Source organism: Pristiophorus japonicus, chromosome 1 (assembly GCF_044704955.1).
Source record: "Pristiophorus japonicus isolate sPriJap1 chromosome 1, sPriJap1.hap1, whole genome shotgun sequence".
In the NCBI taxonomy this organism is placed as follows: domain Eukaryota; kingdom Metazoa; phylum Chordata; class Chondrichthyes; family Pristiophoridae; genus Pristiophorus; species Pristiophorus japonicus.
In genome coordinates this window covers 495,371,383-495,391,233 of record NC_091977.1, presented here as the reverse complement: position 1 = coordinate 495,391,233, position 19,851 = coordinate 495,371,383, and positions in this window count along the sequence as shown.

Below are 19,851 nucleotides of genomic sequence, written 5' to 3'. Positions count from 1 at the left end.
AACCAACATTATACCAGTGTGTGGCACAAAGTGTTGGAGTACTGACAGTGCATAAGACAGCACTTTTACGACAAAGTGAATAGCTGAGAAAAATTTACAGTGGCTCAGTTTCTAAAAATCCTACCGATTGTGGCCCTGAGCCATACAGGACAGGAAGGTCCCAGATTTGGGCTGAGTTAATTGACCTCAGTGGCAATTGGACCACTACAATTCACCCCAGTGCCTCTAATCTAAGGAGGTGGGGGAAATCAAAAATCAGCTTTTGCTCCCACTCCTGATTGTCATCCAGTGACTTCAGCTGCAGTGTACTTGCATGGGCTCAAAGGGCCGAATGGCCTTGTTCCATGCTGTAACCATTCTATGGGCTCAATTTTCCCCAAGCCCGTTTTCTGGCGTATTGCCAGAGTCATGCCCATTTTTCAAGGCTAGAAATGCGCCAGAAATATTTTGCCAAGGTTTCCTCGATGTATAATTCGAATTTGGCACTGTGCAGCATGTCCAGCCGCCTCGGAGGGTGGAGCCTGCTGCCTGCACCAAAAAACGATGCCACACCTTCTGCGCATATGCGGGGAAAAAAAGTTAAGTTTTTGACATTGTTCCAATTTATGCGCATGCTCAGTATAGCTTGGATTTGGCATTTTTAAAGAGCCAGTTGTGTGTGTTACAAGTGCTGCATGAGAGCATTGGAAAAATCACAGCTGCAGCAGTACAAGATGCAAGGATCAAGAATTTCTTACAGGAAGAAATGGAGGCACTATTTACTGTGATTGAGAACAGATGGCAGGAGCTGGACGCGAGCAGAGGTCACATAAAAGTTCCACCAAAAGAAATGAAGAAAGCTGGAACCAAGTTGCAGAAGATTACTGCGCAGTGGTGGACACCATGAGATCTGGAGGCCAGCATAAAAAGAAATGGCAGGACCTTGGTCAAGTAGATAGTGAAAGTAATATTTTAATTTATTCAATGCAATTGTAAATGTGACCAGCTGTATATGTTCCACCCAGCAGAAAGACACCCTCTCTAAAAAGTTATATTTTTATCTTTGCAGAGGAAGGTGGCACACAACAAAAGGGAAAGAACTCGAACAGGAGGAGGCATGGCAAATCTACACCCACCGACACCCTTGGAAGAGAGAGTCGCTGCTTTGATGGGTCCTGCCTGGAAAAAAGCAATCAGTACTGCACAAGCTGGGCTCACACTAGAGGGAGAGGGTAAGTCCTGCAAATTCATCGTGGTCCATCAAACCAGCCTGCTGCCTGGCCTGCGATGTGTGAGCCTACTCATGCCACCCATCCTGACCCCGCTCTGCTGCTAACCATTTGACTGTTCTGTTATATTTTGCAGAACTTGAGGCCAACCCTGACGATGCAGAAGAAGATTCAGACGCGGCGAGCCTGAAGATGAGAACATCTTCCAATCCATCCATAGGGGTGAGGGGCAGGGGATGGAGCTGGATGAAGCTCCCACTGTTGTACTGACTTTGGAGGAGGTGCCGCTCATGGAGCTTGTCATGTGTGTAACCCTCACATAACTGTAACCTTTATGTAACAACACTGTACACTGTATACACCTGAGAAATGCACATCTTGACTACAGGTGTTGAACTTGTGCGAGATACTCCTCACCTGGTCATCCAGGTATATAAAGGGAGGTCCCACGCAGGGTCTTCACTTCTTGGTCCTGTGAATAAAGCTACAGGTCACAGAGTGACCTTGTCTCCAGTATGTGCCTCATGTTGATTTGTTGCAGTGTGTAAGGACACACCATTTGGCAACGAGAAACGGGAATCAACGACTCAAGAGAATGGCCACCGGTAACATGGAGGAATGGTACCGTGTTGGTGAGGACTGGGACGATTTCATTGAGAGGCTCCAGCAGAGCTTTGTCATGAAGGACTGGCTGGGAGCAGTAGTGGCTGACAAGTGGAGGGCGCATCTACTTACCAACTCTGGACCTAAGACGTACGCGCTGATGAAAGACCTGCTCACACCCGAGAAGCCGGCGGACAAGACCTTCGAGGAGCTCAGCAAACCGATTGGTGAGCACCTCAAACCAGCGAGTAGTATACATATGGCCCGACACCGATTCTATAGGCACCGACGTCGGGAAGGGCAGAGCATACCGGACTTCGTTGCGGACCTTCGCTGCTTGGCCAGCCTCTAAGTTCACAGATGCCTGCAGGGGGGAGATGTTACGGGATTTATTCATTGAGGGCATTGGTCATGCCTGGATTTTTATGAAGCTAATTGAGACCAAGGTCTTGACCTTGGAAGCAGCAGCGTTGATGGCTCAAACCTTCATGGCGGGGGAGGAGGAAACCAAGCTCATATACGCATGCACCTCTGCTCCCAACGTGGCGATGGAGCAGGGAGTTAACATGGTAATCACGATTCAGAACCCCGCAGGCAGGCAAGGGCAATTCGACACCAACCAGGCAGTAACAGACTCTAGGGTGGGTCCGCAACAGAGGCAATGGCAGGTTGAACGGACATTTACACCATCACAAGGGACAATACGTCCCGGGATGGGACCATTGACACCCACAAACAGAGTGCTCAAGAGTAATCAAAGAGACAATCAGAGAGGAATGCCTGGTAACAGCTCTTTTGTTCACAACAATCTCAGCTCATGCTGGAGGTACGGGGGCAAACATGCTGCAAAGACCTGCCGGTTTCAACAATTCATCTGCAGAAATTGTAACTTGAGTGGACATTTAGCCAGGATGTGCAGGAAGCCCGCAGCGAGGCTGGTTTACGAAGTGGATGAACCATAAGAGGGGTCTGCAAGGCTGGGGTATGCCTGGGGCACAGCAATGGACGCTGAAGTTCAGCGGGTTCAGGTGGCAAACATCCACAGCTCATACACAAGCATGCCACCTATGATGATGAGAGTACTGTTAAACGGCATCCCGGTACGCATGGAGCTGGACACAGGAGTCAGCCAGTCACTCATGAGTGTCCAACAATTCGAGAAACTGTGGCCACTCAGAGCTAGCAGACCCAAACTTGAACTCATTGACACGCAATTACGTACACCAAAGAGATCATCCCAGTGCTAGGCAGTGCAATGTTGGTGGTCACACATAATGGATCTCAGAACCGGCTGCCACTCTGGATTGTCCCAGGAAATGGTCCCGCGCTTTTGGGGAGGGGTTGGCTAGCCAAGATGAACTGGAAATGGGGGGATGTGCACGGCATTTCATCTGTGGAGCAAAGTTCATGCTCACAGGTCCTACAAAAGATCGAGTCATTATTTCAACCTGGCGTCGGGACTTTCAAAGGCATCAAAGTAGTAATACGCATCACCCCGGACATCACACCAGTGCACCATAAAACCAGAGCTGTGCCGTATGTGATGCGGGAGAAAATTGAGTGTGAGTTGGACAGGTTGCTAAGAGAGGGCATTATTTCGCCCATTGAATTCAGCGACTGGGCAAGCCCATCGTTCCTGTTCTAAAAACGAATGGCTCGGTCAGGATCTGTGGCGACTACAAGGCCACCATCAACCAAGTGTCCCTTCAGGACCAATACCCGCTTCCGAGAGCAGAGGATCTTTTTACCACGCTGGCAGGCGGCAAGCTGTTCACCAAGTTGGACCTCACTTCAGCCTACATGACCCAGGAACATAAGAACATAAGAACAGGAGTAGGTCATCTAGCCCCTCGAGCCTGCTCCGCCATTCAAAAAGATCATGGCTGATCTGGCCGTGGACTCAGCTCCACTTACCCGCCCGCTCCCCATAACCCTTAATTTCCTTATTGGTTAAAAATCTATATATCTGTGATCATAAAGCAAGGCATGCTCCGAATTCAAGGGCCCTCCCTTTAATACCGTCTATCGTGCCTCCTGCTGGCCTACAGATCCCGACCGTACTCACTCACGGGAGTCCCGCCAGTGGAACTACTCATGAATCGTACACTTAAAACTCGGCTGTCCCTCATTCATCCAGTCTTGTCAGACATTGTTGAGGGCAAGCGCCAATCCCAAAATGAGTGCCACGACAGTAAATCAAAGGGGAGATGGATAGAAATCGATGACCCTGTATTTGTTCTTAATCACGCTGTGGGGCCCAAATGGCTCGAAGGCACTGTAATTGATAAAGAGGGGAATAGGGTCATAGTGGTCAGACTCAACAATGGGCAGATATGCCGCAAGCATCTGGACCAAGTAAAAAAAAGGTTCGGCATGGACACTGAGGAACCTGAGGAACATCATGAGATGCTGCCCACACCACTGCCAGAGAACAAGCAACAAGAACCGTCAGCAGCATGTACAGTCCCTGCGGCAGCCCGGACGAGCCGGAATCACCACAGGTAACAAAGACGCATGCCAAGGCTCAACAACCAGAGCCCCAACTGCGGCGCTCCACGAGAGAGCGTCGACTGCCTGAAAGACTCAATCTTTGACCCAAAGACATTGGGGGGAGGTGATGTCATGTTTGTAACCCTCACATAACTGTAACCTTTATGTAACAACACTGTACACTGTATACACCTGAGCAATACACACCTTGACCACAGGGGGTGAACTTGTGGGAGACACTCCTCACCTGGTCATCCAGGTATATAAAGGGAGGTCCCACGCAGGGTCGTCACTTCTTGGTCCTGTGAATAAAGCTACAGGTCACAGAGTGACCTTGTCTCCAGTATGTGCCTCGTGTTGATTTGCTGTAGTGTGTAAGGACACAACAGAGGTGACAGCCCCTTCCGTGACTAATGGTTTGAGTGTTGGTGGGACATTCCATGGTTTCACACCTTCCGAGGCTGTAGGTCCCAGTGGTGTAGTGCAGCGAGGCACACCCAGGGCCCCACCTTCCGAGGTTGCGGGTCCCAGTGGTGTGGTACAGCGAGGAACACCCGGGGCCCCACCGTCCCAGGCTGCGGGTCCCAGTTTTGCGGTGTGAGCCACACCCGTGGGGAGGAGGGGAAGGAGAGCTCGACCGCGCTCTCCTGAGGTGCAGGATCTAACAGATGTGGTTCAGATGATGTCATTGAGTGCGGAGAGCATTGACCTTGCCCGATCACTCCTGGACGCCATCAGCGGGGTGAGTGATGAGATAGCGGGACTTTCGGGAGAAGTAACAGCAATGACACGAGAAATGGGAACGATATCCGGGACCATCAGTGAGGGAATAGTGGCCATCAGGGAGGGAATGTTAGAGGTAGTGCAAACCACATCACTGACCATGAGGGAGGGAATGTCAGAGGTAATGCAAACCACTGACCATGAGCAAGGGAATGTTGCAGGTCGTTGAGACACTGTCAGGACACATCAGGGACGGCCTGTTGGAGTTAGCTGCTGCTAGACCCGCGCCCATTGACAGAATCAACTGTCACTCCCATTCCGATCCCCACACCAGTCTTTGAAGAGCCCAAAGCCGGGCCCTCCAACTTGCCGCCTGACGCTGACGCCACCCCCCCAATCATCAAGAGGTGCATAGTACCCGAGATGTTAGAAAGAATAAGCTTGGTATCAAGCCCAGAAACACTGTGCCACCGCCTGCGGGGAGGGGTGGTGGCGTGTCCAAGACCAAGCGCAGCGGGCGGTCTTACAGTAAGGGGCATGAGAGATGGGTGCAGCCTTTCTTTGCTGCTGTTGTTGTTATTTTTATTATTGTTACTGTTGTAACTGTTCTCAAATTAAAAGATTTTTGTAAGTTATGTAAATTTACAAGTTTATAAGTGATCTTAATGTTTTTAAGTGATCTTAAAGAGTGATCTTAAAGTAAAGTTTGATACAAGAATAATTTTATTAAAGTTAAGTACATTGTAAACTTTTGAATAAAATATATTTTACATTAAAACTGAACCATGTTCCATTAACACAACATAACATTACGGAACAGCTCCAAACACTAAACATGTCCATGTGGAAGGCATTGTCAGTATTGTCCCCAATACTTAAATTTAACCTTTGAAAGAAGCTCAAAACGGCAGGAAAGCAGGCAGCACAGGATCGCAGTTGTATCTCTCCAGGTCTGTATGGATGGACCACACCCAAAGGTCTTGTGACTTCTCCACTCTCTTCCCCCCCTTGAGTCTTGTGACTTCTCTCTCTCCCTGGGCTCCAAGCCTTCCGATCGGCACCTCTCTCTCTCTCTCCTCTCCTCTCTCTCCCCCTCCCCCTCCCCCTCCAGCCTTTACTAATTGTAGTCTTGTGACATCTCTCTCTCCCTCCCCACTCCCCGGGCTCCAAGCCTTCTGATCGGCACTTTGCTCTCTCCTCCCCCTCCCACCCCCCCCCCCCAACGGCTTGTTTTGTAGCTGAACCCCGAGCCCCTGAGTCCAGGCGCGGGGCCGATTCTGCCGACCAAATCTATGACCCTCCAGCCCTACTTCAAGACGTTCGCTGGTGGCGTGTGAGTGAGTAAAAAAATGAGAAAACTTCTGAAATCCAACAAATTTACACTTCTACATTGACAGGTTAAAAAAAAGTTGAACTTTATTATTGATTTTGACAATGTTCTTGACTCCCTCCAAAATCTTCGATTTAAAAACAAAGGCATCTTTCAGCACAGATTTGTGAATGTGCGCTGGTTTTCTTAACTCACCAGAAGGATTTTCGGGAGTGGCCACATTCGCCAACCTAAGAGAAAGAAATGTTGGCTAAACTGCGAACAATTGAAAAAACCGGCGTCAAAAAAACTGGCCTAGGAAAATTGCAACAAAGTCAGTTACGCCGGCGCAGATCACGGAGGGGGGGAACTTGTAAAAAAATAAATACACCAGAAAAAACAGCGCGTGCCAAAAAAGCGGCGCAAATGACCGGGGAAAATTGAACCCTATGATTCTATGCGTGCACACTAAGTGAGGACAGGATCAAGCTGAGCTGTAGTAAACCCCACACTGTTGAATAGCCCACTAATACTCACTGCCTCAACTTGTGAAGGTGCATCAGCTGGCTCTGCTGACCAAAGAGCCAGGAAGCAGTCAAGGAAACAAAGGTGGAAGAGTGGGTGTGGATAAATTCAAGGCTCTCAGTAACATTCTTTTAATCAACAGAAAGTTCTCCTGATTTCTAATTCCCAGCACTAAACACATTTTTGTAGATTTCATCTAGAGGAGTGAAAACAATTTCGAAAGTGGATATTTTCCAATTACTCGCAGGCATCCATTAGGGACATCATTTGTGCCATGTGTCACCAGATGCTGATGGTGATTGGGTTTTTACTGCTGGCTGGTTGAGTCTGTCGCATGGGAAATAAGAAATATCAACCACACAAGATTTATCAGGGCATCAAAGATTTTTATTCTGCAGGAACACAAACAACTTCTCTCACCTCTCCCATTCCCTCTGCTACAAACTGTCTTGTCTTTCTCCGTGTAATTAATGCTTCTGTGGTCATTAGGCATGGGCCTTTGGTTTAGTTGTAGCATTCCCACCTCTGAGTCAGAAGGAAAGTTTGAGCCCCTCTGCAAACTCTGCAGTGAGTGAAGACTAGAATATGGGCCTGGAATTTCCAGAGAATTTGCATCCAAAGACATAGAAACATAGAAAATAGGTGCAGGAGTAGACCATTCGGCCCTTCGAGCCTGCACCACCATTCAATATGATCATAGCTGATCATGCGACTTCAGTACCCCATTCCTGCTTTCTCTCCATACCCCTTGATCCCTTTAGTCATAAGGGTCAGATCTAACTCCTTTTGAATATATCTAACAAACTGGCCTCAACAAGTTTCTGTGGTAGAGAATTCCACAGGTTCACAATTCTCTGAGTGAAGAAATTTCTCCTCATCTCAGTCCTAAATGGCTTGCCCCTTATCCTTAGACTGTGACCCCTGGTTCTGGACTTCCCCACATCTGGAACATTCTTCCTGCATCTAACCTGTCCAATCCCGTCAGAATTTCATAAGCTTCTATGAGATCCCCATCTCATTCTTCTAAATTCCGGTGAATATAACACTAGTCGATCCAGTCTTTCTTCATATGTCAGTCCTGCCATCCTGGGAATCAGTCTGGTGAACCTTCACTGCACTCCCTCAATAGCAAGAATGTCTTTCCTCAGATTAGGAGACCAAAACTGTGCACAATATTCAAGGTGTGGCCTCACCAAGGCCCTGTACAACTGCAGTAAAACCTCCTTGCTCCTATACTCAAATCCTCTCACTATGAAGGCCAACATGCCATTTGCCTTCTTTATCGCCTGCTGTACCTGCATGCCAACTTTCAATAACTGATGTACCATGACACCCAGGTCTCATTACACCGCCCCTTTTCCTAATTTGTCGCCATTCAGATAATAATCTGCCTTCCTGTTTTGCCACCTAAGTTCATTCTCCTAAGTTCCAATTACATTACCATACACAATCTTCCTCCCTGCATCCTCATCAAGAGAATGAATGGATATGGCGATCGGGCGGGAAAGTGGAGTTGAGGTCGATGATCAGCCATGATCTTATTGAACGGGGAGCAGGCTCGAAGGGCCATAGGGTCTAATCCTCTCCTATTTCTTATGTTTTTATCACAACATCTCTTGCTCCAACTAATTTTTTCCCAAGACCTTTTTGCTTCTATCAGTTTCTCCTTCCTCTTGCAGTCAATGGGGTGTAGAAACCCCAGCTTGGTGTCACTTACTGATTTACTGGCTTTTCACCTGTCTCTCTCCTCTTGCCATCCTTGGTGGTGACCTCTGACATGGGCCTTGACCCTTCATCTATAGGTCTCAATGAAAATTATTGTTTCAGCATTTGATGACCACCCTTCTCACTGGCTGATATTAATCCCTCAACCAACATCACTTAAAGCAGATTATCTGGTCATTATCACATTCCTGTTTGTGGAACCTTGCTGTGTGCAAATTAGCTGTGGCATTTCCTACATTCCTTGGATGACTACACTTCAAAAGTACTTCATTGGCTGTAAAGTGCCTTGCGACACCCTCAGGTTGTGAAAGGCACAATATAAACAAAGGTCTTTCTTTTTTTTCTTGGTGAAAGGAATGCAGAAAAAGGGAGACAATTGGAAAAGAAAAAGAGGAATTCCCATGGAAAATGGATCATCGGTGTAACCTTCAAGGGCAACTAGCAAAACAATTCAATGTGCCTCAGACAGTAGTGAGCACTGTCAAGATCAGAAATTTTAAAAAGTAAAATGGAGGGTTATTTTCCGCTGTAGCATTCCTGGTGCATTCAAGGAGCACATCTCTGGAAATTGTGCACACCATTCATGAGATCAGAAAATCTCCTTGATAGTAAAAGTCTGAAATCTGAAATAACAAGACAAAATGCTGGAAACGCACATCAAGACAGTCAGCCTCCATCAGAGAAAGACAGGTTAACATGCTGGATGAAAAAGCTACTGTCCCTCTACAACGCAGTTACAGCGTATTGGCAAATAACATTGAAAACAATTCATTTGAAACGCGTCGTCGCTGAGAATATCCCAATGGACTCGTCTGGGATCTGGGCAGTGGTGTAGTGTTCCGTGCAAATGTTTATTGCCTGAAGCCAGTCCTGTCATTTCATGAATGGTTCCTTAAATAATTACATTTACTCGTCCTCTTTCAACATAAACAGCAGGCAGTCCATTTATTTAACCCTGGTTCTTTTCCTTTTAAGGAGGTGATCCACTAGCTACAAATTCTTCGCTGCAGCCCACAGCAACTTTAGCACTGTGCACTAATAATCAGCCCTGAGGGTGCTGTGGAATTTGCCAGGCATCTGTGGGAATATGGCTATCAGAATGGGTAATATGCAGACTCTGCCTGAAACTCCAGAACTGCTAAGCAGATTGGATCCTTTCCCCTCCCTTCCCCCTTTCACATACTAACAGCCTCCTCCCAAAGCCCCACAATGAGCAACAAACCTACACTGAAAGACTCCCTTTATATAGACAGGACCACTGATATCATCCTTGTCCAGTTAAAACCAAGGAGCTATTGCTAAATGAACTCAATCTCCAAATATTTTCAACCGAACAGGTAGCTCTAATGTGTCAATGTATTCTTTTGTAACTACTATGCAATAACTGTACTATATCTGGATTCTTTCTCCTGAAAGTTTAAAAAAATTCAAAAATAAATGATATGTACCACAGTTATTGCGATCAACTACCAACTACTTATTTACTTATTATTGGTTAATTGGACATGGAGTTTGTAGAGTGAATCAATAAAGAATACAGAGCAAATGCTCTAGGGATGAATAACTTGTGACGGGCACAGGTATGGTTGATGTATTGCCTGTAATTCATCACCATATTGTTATTAATTAGATGTGTTGCTGTGGAGAGAAGGGATCGAGGGATATGATCAGGAGAGGTGTAGGTGAAGTTGATCTGAAAAAGGACAAACTTGTTGGAATTAATGTCCTTTTCTTTTGAATTTTGCTGATATCTGAATTTGTTTATTTTTTTATATATGAAAATTACTTCATTTAAAGGAACTGAAATGACAGAGTTTGAAACAAGAGATAATCACTGTGGATGGGTGAAAGGGTTGACACTGAACACTAGTTCCAGCAGAGGTGCTGGAGCTCCAAAAGCCACATTTGTGGTTTAAATGCAGGATATTTTGCTGATGAGAGCAAACAATTGTTGTTCTTCCGGTTTGGTTCGATGGGTAGCACACCTTGCCTCTGAGTCAGAAGGTTGTGGGTTTAAGTCCCTACTCCAGGGACTTGCAACATAAACTTCTAGGCTGACATTCCAGTATAGTGCTGAGGGAATGCTGCACTGGTGGAGTTGCCATCTTTCAGATGAGATGTTAAACCGAGGCCCTGTCTGCTCTCTCAGGTGGATGTAAATGATCCATGGCACTATTTTGAAGAAGAGCAGGGGAGTTATCCCAGGTATCCTGGCCAATATTTATCACTCAATCAACATAACAAAAAAACAGATTATCTGGTTATTAACACATTTGCTATTTGTAGGAGCTTGCTTATGCGCAAATTGACTGCTGCGTTTCCTACATTACAACAGTAACTGCACTCCAAAAGTACTTCATTGGCTTTAAAGCGCTTTGAGGAGTCCACTGGTCATGAAAGGCACTATATAAATCCCAGTCTTTCTTTCTTTCTTTCAAATGATGCCCTCTATCAGATAAGAGCAGGCAAGATCATCTTTCACACAGAATCATAAAAATTTACCACATAGAAGGAGGCCATTCAGCCCATTATGACTGTGCCAACTGAAAAAGAGCTATCCAGCCTAATCCCATTTTCCAGCGCTTGGCCCATAGCTCTGTCGATCACGGCATTTCAAGTGTATATCCAAATACTTTTAAAATGTGATGAACGTTTCTGCCTCTACCACCCTTTCAGGTAGTGAATTCCAGACCCCCACCGCCCTCTGGGTGAAAAAAGTTCTCCTCAACTCTCCTCTAATCCTTCTACCAATTACTTTAAATCTATGCCCCCTGATTATTGACCTCACTGCTAAGGGAAATAAGTCCTTCCTGTCCACTCTACCTAGGCCCCTCATAATTTTATACACCTCCATCAAGTCTCCCCTCAGCCTCCTCTGTTCCAAAGAATACAATCCCAGACTATCCAATCTTTCCCCACAGCTAAAATTCTCCAGTTCTGGCAACATTCTCGTAAATCTCCTCTGTACTCTCTCTAGTGCAATCACAGCTTTCCTGTCATTTGTTTATGTGTACACAGGATGTGGGCATTGCCAGCAAGGGCAGCATTTATTATCCATCCCTAATTTCCCTCGAGAAGGTGCTGGTGTGCCACCTTGTTGAATAAGTGGCATTTCAGAGGGCGGTTAACATTCAACCACATTGATCTTTATATACGAATACAAACATCAGGGTTGAATTCTCTTGCTGTTTAGGAGTGTATAAACAGCATCGGAACTCTTTTTATGCAAGAAAATCGGGTGCAAGTCGTTTCTACTTGTTTCGTACATTAAAACACCACTCCTGAGTTCTCTCGCACTTTTTTCCCGTTATCCGCCTACCGAGTCCTCACTGATCTGATCTGCATATGACACAGAGTGACGACCAGTGTCGGAGCAGCTGCAAGTTCTCTCTGAGTAGCTAATGCACCTGAAAATCCAGGTCTACGCTAAGGGGGACAAAGAGGACCAGGCCTCTGCGACAACCCAGAAAACAGAAAGCATAAGCGGCGCAGCAGCTATTAGATCATCCGATCAAGGTGGAAGTGAGAAGGTTTTGAGCCTGAAGAGTTTAAACATTATTCAGTTGGGAGACACACTTTAAAGCGTTTTTTGGGGGGAGGGTTTCTGACTGCAAATATCTGTACTTGCTTACGATTACATCCGTCAGGGTCAGCCCACTGGTGTATTTATAGATTCCCCTACATCATCTACCCGCTGCCTTCTTGTTGCTTATGTTACTGATGTTGTCATACTTCTTTAAAAGTATGCTAAAATACATTGAGGAGACATGCACTGAACTTATGTGAGAGTGAAGTGAGAGGAGATAACTGCTCTTTTCTTTGCTGGTTGTCTCCCAGTCTGCTGCTGAAGTGTTCAGACTGAAGAAGGTTTTTAGACATGAATTTCCATGAGGTTCAGTTACTTATATCTGCTTTACACGGGTTTTATTCCAATGCCAACCGTACTCCAATGCTGCCCTCCAATGCAACCTATTTTATGTTTAATTCGGTGATTAATAGAATGGTTACAGCACAGAAGGAGGCCATTCAGCCCGTTAAACCTGAGCCGGCTCTTTGCAGGAGTACTTCAACTAGTCCTACTCCCCCGCCCTTTCCCCGAAGCACTGACATTTCTTTCCTTCAGGTACTTATCCAATTCCCTTTTGAAAGCCATGATTGAATTTGCCCTCATCACCCTTTCAGGCAGTGCATTCCAGATCCTAACCACTCGCTGCGTAAAAAAGATTTTCCTCATGTCGCCTTTGGTTCTTTTGCCAATCACCTTAATTCTGTGTCCTCTGGTTCCCGATCCTTCCACCAATGGGAACAGTTTCTCTCTAACTACTCTGTCTAGACCCCTCATGATTTTGAGCACCTCTATCAAAAGTCCTCTCAAACTTCTCTGCTCTAAGTAGAACAAGCCCAGATTCTCCAGTCTATCCACGTAACTGAAATTCCTCATCCCTAGAACCATTCTTGTAAATCTTTTCTGCACCTTCTCTAAGGCCTTCACATCCTTCCTGAAGTGTGGTGCCCAAAATTGGACGCAATACCCCAGTTGAGGCCAAACCAGTGTTTAGAAAGGTTCATCATGGCTTCTTTGCTTTTGTACACTATGCCTCTACTTATAAAGCGCAGGATCCCGTATGATTTTTGAACCGCTTTCTCAACCTGCCCTGCCACCTTCAACAATTTGCGCACATATGCACCCAGGTTTCTTTGTTAATACACCCCATTTAGAATTGTACCCTTTAGAACATAAGAACATAAGAATTAGGAGCAGGAGTAGGCCATTCAGGCCGTCGAGCCTGCTCCACCATTCGGCAAGGTCATGGCTGATCTGATTCCTCAACTCCACTTTCTTGCACTGTCCCCATATTCCTTGATTCCCTTAATATTCAAAAATCTATCGATCTCTGTCTTGAATATACTCAACATGAGAACGTGAGAAATAGAGCAGGAATAGGCCACACGACCCCTCGAGCCTGCTCTGTCATTCAATAAGATCATGGCTGATCTGATCTTGGCCTCAATTTCACTTCCCTGCCTGTTCCCCATACAAGACTACAGTTGAAGAATTGCTGACTAGGTGCCAGCCAAGAGGTATGGGGCCCCAGCATTCCCTTAAAGCTGCGCAGCACTTCAGAGAACCCACGCCACCAGCGTTTCGGTGTAAAAACCGTGCGTTCAGGTGCTCAAGGGGCTGTGCGGCACCAAGAAAATTAGAGGAAACATTGCGAGGCCCCCACCTAAAACCACCCCCACCCCACTCAAAGACTGAGCCTGCACAGCCCCCTGGGGTAGAAAATTCCAAAGATTCACCACCTTCTGAATGAAGAAGTTTCTCATCACCTCAGTCCTAAATGGCTGACCCCTTATTCTGAGACCGTGATCCCTGGTTCTAGCTTCCCTAGTCAAGGGAAACATCTTTCCTGCATCTACCCTGTCAAGCCCTGTAAGAATTTTGTATGTTTCAATGAGATCACCTCTCATTCTTCTAAACTCTAGAGAACATAGGCCTAGTTTACTCAATTTTTCCTCATTCTTTCTACTAAAATGTATCACTTCACACTTTTCTGCATTAAATTTTAGCTTCCATGTGTCCGCCCATTCCACCTTCAAGAAGTCTATGACTTCGTGAAGTCTATCACTATCCTCCTCACTGTTCATTATACTTCCAAGTTTTGTGTCATCTGCAAATTTTGAAATGAGTGCTCTGTACACCCAAATTTAAGTCATTAATATATATCCAAAAAAGCAGTGGTCCATTACCGACTCCTGGGGAACACCACTGTATACCTTCCTTCAAGTCCGCAAAACAACCGTTCACCACTACGCTCTGTTTCCTGTCACTTAGTCAATTTTGTACCCATGCTGCCACTGTTGCTTTTTATTCTATGGGCTTCAACTTTGCTGGTAAGCCTATTGTGTGGCACTTTATCAAACGCCTTTTGGAAGTCCATGTACACCACATCAACTGTGTTGCGTGCATCAACCCTCTCTGTTACCTCATCAAAAAACTCAATCAAGTTAGTTAAACACGATTTACCTTTGACAAATCCATACTGGCTTTCCTTAATTAATCCACACTTGACCAGATATAATTCTGATGTCATCATTAAGAAGTAACAAGTGCCCCCTTTTTAAAGGGGCACAGCCATTAAACTGTAAATTAGTACATTTTAAATGAAACTTATCAAATCAGATAAAAATTTGGTCCCGGCGGAGTGATCAATCAGACCAGTCCCTCCAGTGCCCACCAGGCTTGGAAAACCGCAAACATATCCGCGGACACCGCATCCACTCTCTCCAAGCACACCTGAGGGCTATATTGGCGCGGAAGAGAGGCAAAGTGTCGCATCGGATACCTCCTCAACTGCGTGCTGCCTGGACCCGATCTCCAATGCAAGAGAGCATAGGCAGAAAACCCAAGTGTAACTCCTTTTACAGGCCATTGGCTGGCATAACAGTTTTTTAAAAGCTGCAACAGCAGCGTACTCACTTCGAGGGAATTGCCCCACACCAAGTTGGTTAGGAATTTTGGTTGCCACAGGGGCATCTCGGCATAATATGTTAAAAATGCTAATATTAAGCTAAACTTAGATCTCAAGAGACTATAATCACAGGCTAGCAGTCCGGGCCAGTAAGTATTAGGTTTCAGGTGGGCGTCTGAACCCGTGTACTGGGACAATGAAAGATAGTTTGGCATCACAGTGATTTTTCACAATCATCGCTGCTGTGACCACTTTATTCATTTGAATTACTCAGAAGTCATTGCCAAGTTAAGCTAATGGATTCAGCTTTAGAAGTGGGTGGGGTGTTGTCAATTTGACTAAAAGCTGACACTGGAGTCGGGGTTTTTAAAACAGAGCTACAAAAGCTAGCTGTAATCAAGCAGCTTTTTAATTTTTTTTTTGTTCATTGGGATGTGGGCCTTGCTGGCATTTATTGCCCATCCTTAGTCTTTGAGAAGGTGGTGGTGAGCTGCTTTTTTTTGAAGCGGTTTGGTACAACTAAGTGGTTTGCGAGGCCATTTCAGAGGACAGTTAATAATCAACCACATTGCTGTGGGTCTGGAGTCACAAATAGGCCAGACCAGGTAAGGACAGCAGATATCTTTTCCCTGAAGGACATTAGTGAACCAGATGGGTTTTTAACAACAATCGAATAGTTTCATGGTCACCATTACTGATACTAGCTTTTTATTTCAGATTTATTTAATTAACTGAATTTAAATTCCCCAGCTGCCATGGTGGGATTTGAACTGATGTTTCCTGATCATTAGCCCAAGCCTTTGGATTACTAGTCCAGTAACATAACCACTATACCACCATTCCGAAAGTGTTTTGATAAGTACCTGTATTTGAATACAGGAGAGAAGAATTAGAAAATTATCTTTAAATCAAGCAAGCCAACTGACTGAAATGGGGCACTGTATCAAGATCACGTTTGTTATTGTTGCATCCCTGGATTATGCTATTGTGTATGCAGATATAGGGCAGTCTGAGTTAATTCCCATAAAAGTACGATGCTGGACCACTCGAGGGAGTGACTTATGCCACTGCATCTGAGAAAGTATCCAGGACAGACCTAAGTTTGTAACAAGAACAAAGCGTAAAATGAGAAAGGCCATTTAGTCTATCAAACCTATTCTTTCCACAGACCATGTTCAATTTATTCTATCATGGCCTTTATCTCACCCATTTACTCTCCTGATTATACTTCAGGATAAGCAAGCAGAACTCCAGAATATCCCTCATCCTTACATTCCTACTGGGCCTGTTGCCTTTTATAGACACTCCCGGGTATCCGTTATTCTATGTATGACTATCTGAACCCTTCAATTAGATTCCAGCCTGTAACTCACTCCCAAGTGTGAATTATTTTTTTACTTACATTAACCATCCAAATCTAATGATTAGAATCCAGCCCATAATTCATCTTGGGGATCCCATCTAATTATCTCTTTATTTTTACTTCGCATAATTTAGTTATTGTGGATGCAGGTTTGGCTATCTCACCATTACACACCCTGAAGAAAGAAGATCAAATATTGTTGCTTTTTCATGATTTAGTGATTTATATGGATCAGGTGTTTCCAGGGAACTATTCAGACACTTCAGCCATCACACCAATGTGCTCAGCGTGTGTTGGTAGTGGTACGTGAGAAATTATAAAAGGTAGAGTGTGAAAAATTTATAAAGATTTTATTGTTAACTATAAATTCCTGCTGTATATTTTTAATATTTATAGGAGTGTACGTGATTTTTCAAAAAAAGCTATTTGTTTGGAAACATGTAAATAGGTCAACTCCTGCAGGCTGCAATCTGGAAGAGTTATTAATGTAATATCCAATAGGGCAGAACAATAGGGGGCCTCCTGTACAGCAGGACATCCCTGACCTCGTAACTTTAATGCGGTAACTTATACAGAGCTTAGAGAACAAACGTGAAGGGGATAATAAGATTCAGTAGGAGTGTTTGTTTGATAGTATTCAAAGCTGTGGCATTTCAGCCAATTTTTAGTCTTTCTTGCTCCAATTTTCTTTCCTCATTTCCTGGATTTACCCTTACTTAGGTTAACTTTTCCACAGGTAAAAGAAAAAAGGACTTGTATTTACATAGTACCTTTCACAACCTCAGGATGTCCCAAAGCACTTTACAAACAATAAAGAACTTTATGAAGGGTAGTCACTGTCGTAATGTAGGAAACGCGGCAGCCAATTTGCACACAGCAAGGCCGCACAAACAGCAATGCGCTAATGACCAGATCATCTGCTTCTTTTTAGTGATATTGGTGGAGGGATAAATATTGACCAGGGCACTAGGGAGAATTCCTTGCTCTTCTTCAAAATAGTGCCGTGGGATCTTTTACATCCATCTGACAGAACAGATGGGGCTTCTGTTTAACGTCTCATCCAAAAGACAGCACCTGTGATAGTGTCAACTTAGATTTCATGCTCAAGTCTCTGAAGTGGGACCTGAACCCACAACCTTCTGACTCAGAGGTGTGAGTGCTACCCACTGAACCATGGCTGATACCTATGAATGCAAAGCTATTAAATTTTAACCAATTTTTTACCCTCCCTTGCTCCAATTTTCCTCCCTCATTTCCTGGACTCACAAACCCGCACTTGGGTTGCATTTTCTCAAGTGCTGGATGCCTCCCCATTCACAATAGTGGTACCCCGAGCATTTTGTGTTTGACTATAATACATCCTCCAGCTCCCAGGAGGCAGTTGGTTCTGATATAGAAACATAGAAACATAGAAAATAGGTGCAGGAGCTGGCCATTCAGCCCTTCTAGCCTGCACCGCCATTCAATGAGTTCATGGCTGAACATGAAACTTCAGTACCCCATTCCTGCTTTCTCGCCATACCCCTTGATCCCCCGAGTAGTAAGGACTTCATCTAACTCCCTTTTGAATATATTTAGTGAATTGGCCTCAACTACTTTCTGTGGTAGAGAATTCCACAGGTTCACCACTCTCTGGGTGAAGAAGTTTCTCCTCATCTCGGTCTTAAATGGCTTACCCTTTATCCTTAGACTGTGACCCCTGGTTCTGGACTTCCCCAACATTGGGAACATTCATCCTGCATCTAACCTGTCTAAATCCGTCAGAATTTTAAACGTTTCTATGAGGTCCCCTCTCATTCTTCTGAACTCCAGTGACTACAAACCCAGTTGATCCAGTCTTTCTTGATAGGTCAGTCCCACCATCCCGGGAATCAATCTGGTGAATCTTCGCTGCACTCCCTCAATAGCAAGAATGTCCTTCCTCAAGTTAGGAGACCAAAACTGTACACAATACTCCAGGTGTGGCCTCACCAAGGCCCTGTACAACTGTAGCAACACCTCCCTGCCCCTGTACTCAAATCCCCTCGCTATGAAGGCCAACATGCCATTTGCTTTCTTAACCGCCTGCTGTACCTGCATGCCAACCTTCAATGACTGATGTACCATGATACCCAGGTCTCGTTGCACCTCCCCTTTTCCTAATCTGTCACCATTCAGATAATAGTCTGTCTCTCTGTTTTTACCACCAAAGTGGATAACCTCACATTTATCCAAATTATACTTCATCTGCCATGCATTTGCCCACTCACCGAGTCACTCTGCAGCCTCATAGCATCCTCCTCGCAGCTCACACTGCCACCCAACTTAGTGTCATCCGCAAATTTGGAGATACTACATTTAATCCCCTCGTCTAAATCATTAATGTACAATGTAAACAGCTGGGGCCCCAGCACAGAACCTTGCAGTACCCCACTAGTCACTGCCTGCCATTCTGAAAAGTACCCATTTACTCCTACTCTTTGCTTCCTGTCTGACAACCAGTTCTCAATCCACGTCAGCACACTACCCCCAGTCCCATGTGCTTTAACTTTGCACATTAATCTCTTGTGTGGGACCTTGTCGAAAGCCTTCTGAAAGTTCAAATATACCACATCAACTGGTTCTCCTTTGTCCACTTTACTGGAAACATCCTCAAAAAATTCCAGAAGATTTGTCAAGCATGATTTCCCTTTCACAAATCCATGCTGACTTGGACCTATCATGTCACCATTTTCCAAATGCGCTGCTATGACATCCTTAATAATTGATTCCATCATTTTACCCACTACTGAGGTCAGGCTGACCGGTCTATAATTCCCTGTTTTCTCTCTCCCTCCTTTTTTAAAAAGTGGGGTTACATTGGCTACCCTCCACTCGATAGGAACTGATCCAGAGTCAATGGAATGTTGGAAAATGACTGTCAATGCATCCGCTATTTCCAAGGCCACCTCCTTAAGTACTCTGGGATGCAGTCCATCAGACCCTGGGGATTTATCGGCCTTCAATCCCATCAATTTCCCCAACACAATTTCCCGACTAATAAAGATTTCCCTCAGTTCCTCCTCCTTACTAGACCCTCTGACCCCTTTTATATCTGGAAGGTTGTTTGTGTCCTCCTTAGTGAATACCGAACCAAAGTACTTGTTCAATTGGTCTGCCATTTCTTTGTTCCCCGTTATGACTTCCCCTGATTCTGACTGCAGGGGACCTACATTTGTCTTTACTAACCTTTTTCTCATGACATACCTATAGAAACTTTTGCAATCCGTCTTAATGTTCCCTGCAAGCTTCTTCTCGTACTCCATTTTCCCTGCCCTAATCAAACCCTTTGTCCTCCTCTGCTGAGTTCTAAATTTCTCCCAGTCCCCGGGTTCGCTGCTATTTCTGGCCAATTTGTATGCCACTTCCTTGGCTTTAATACTATCCCTGATTTCCCCAGATAGCCACGGTTTA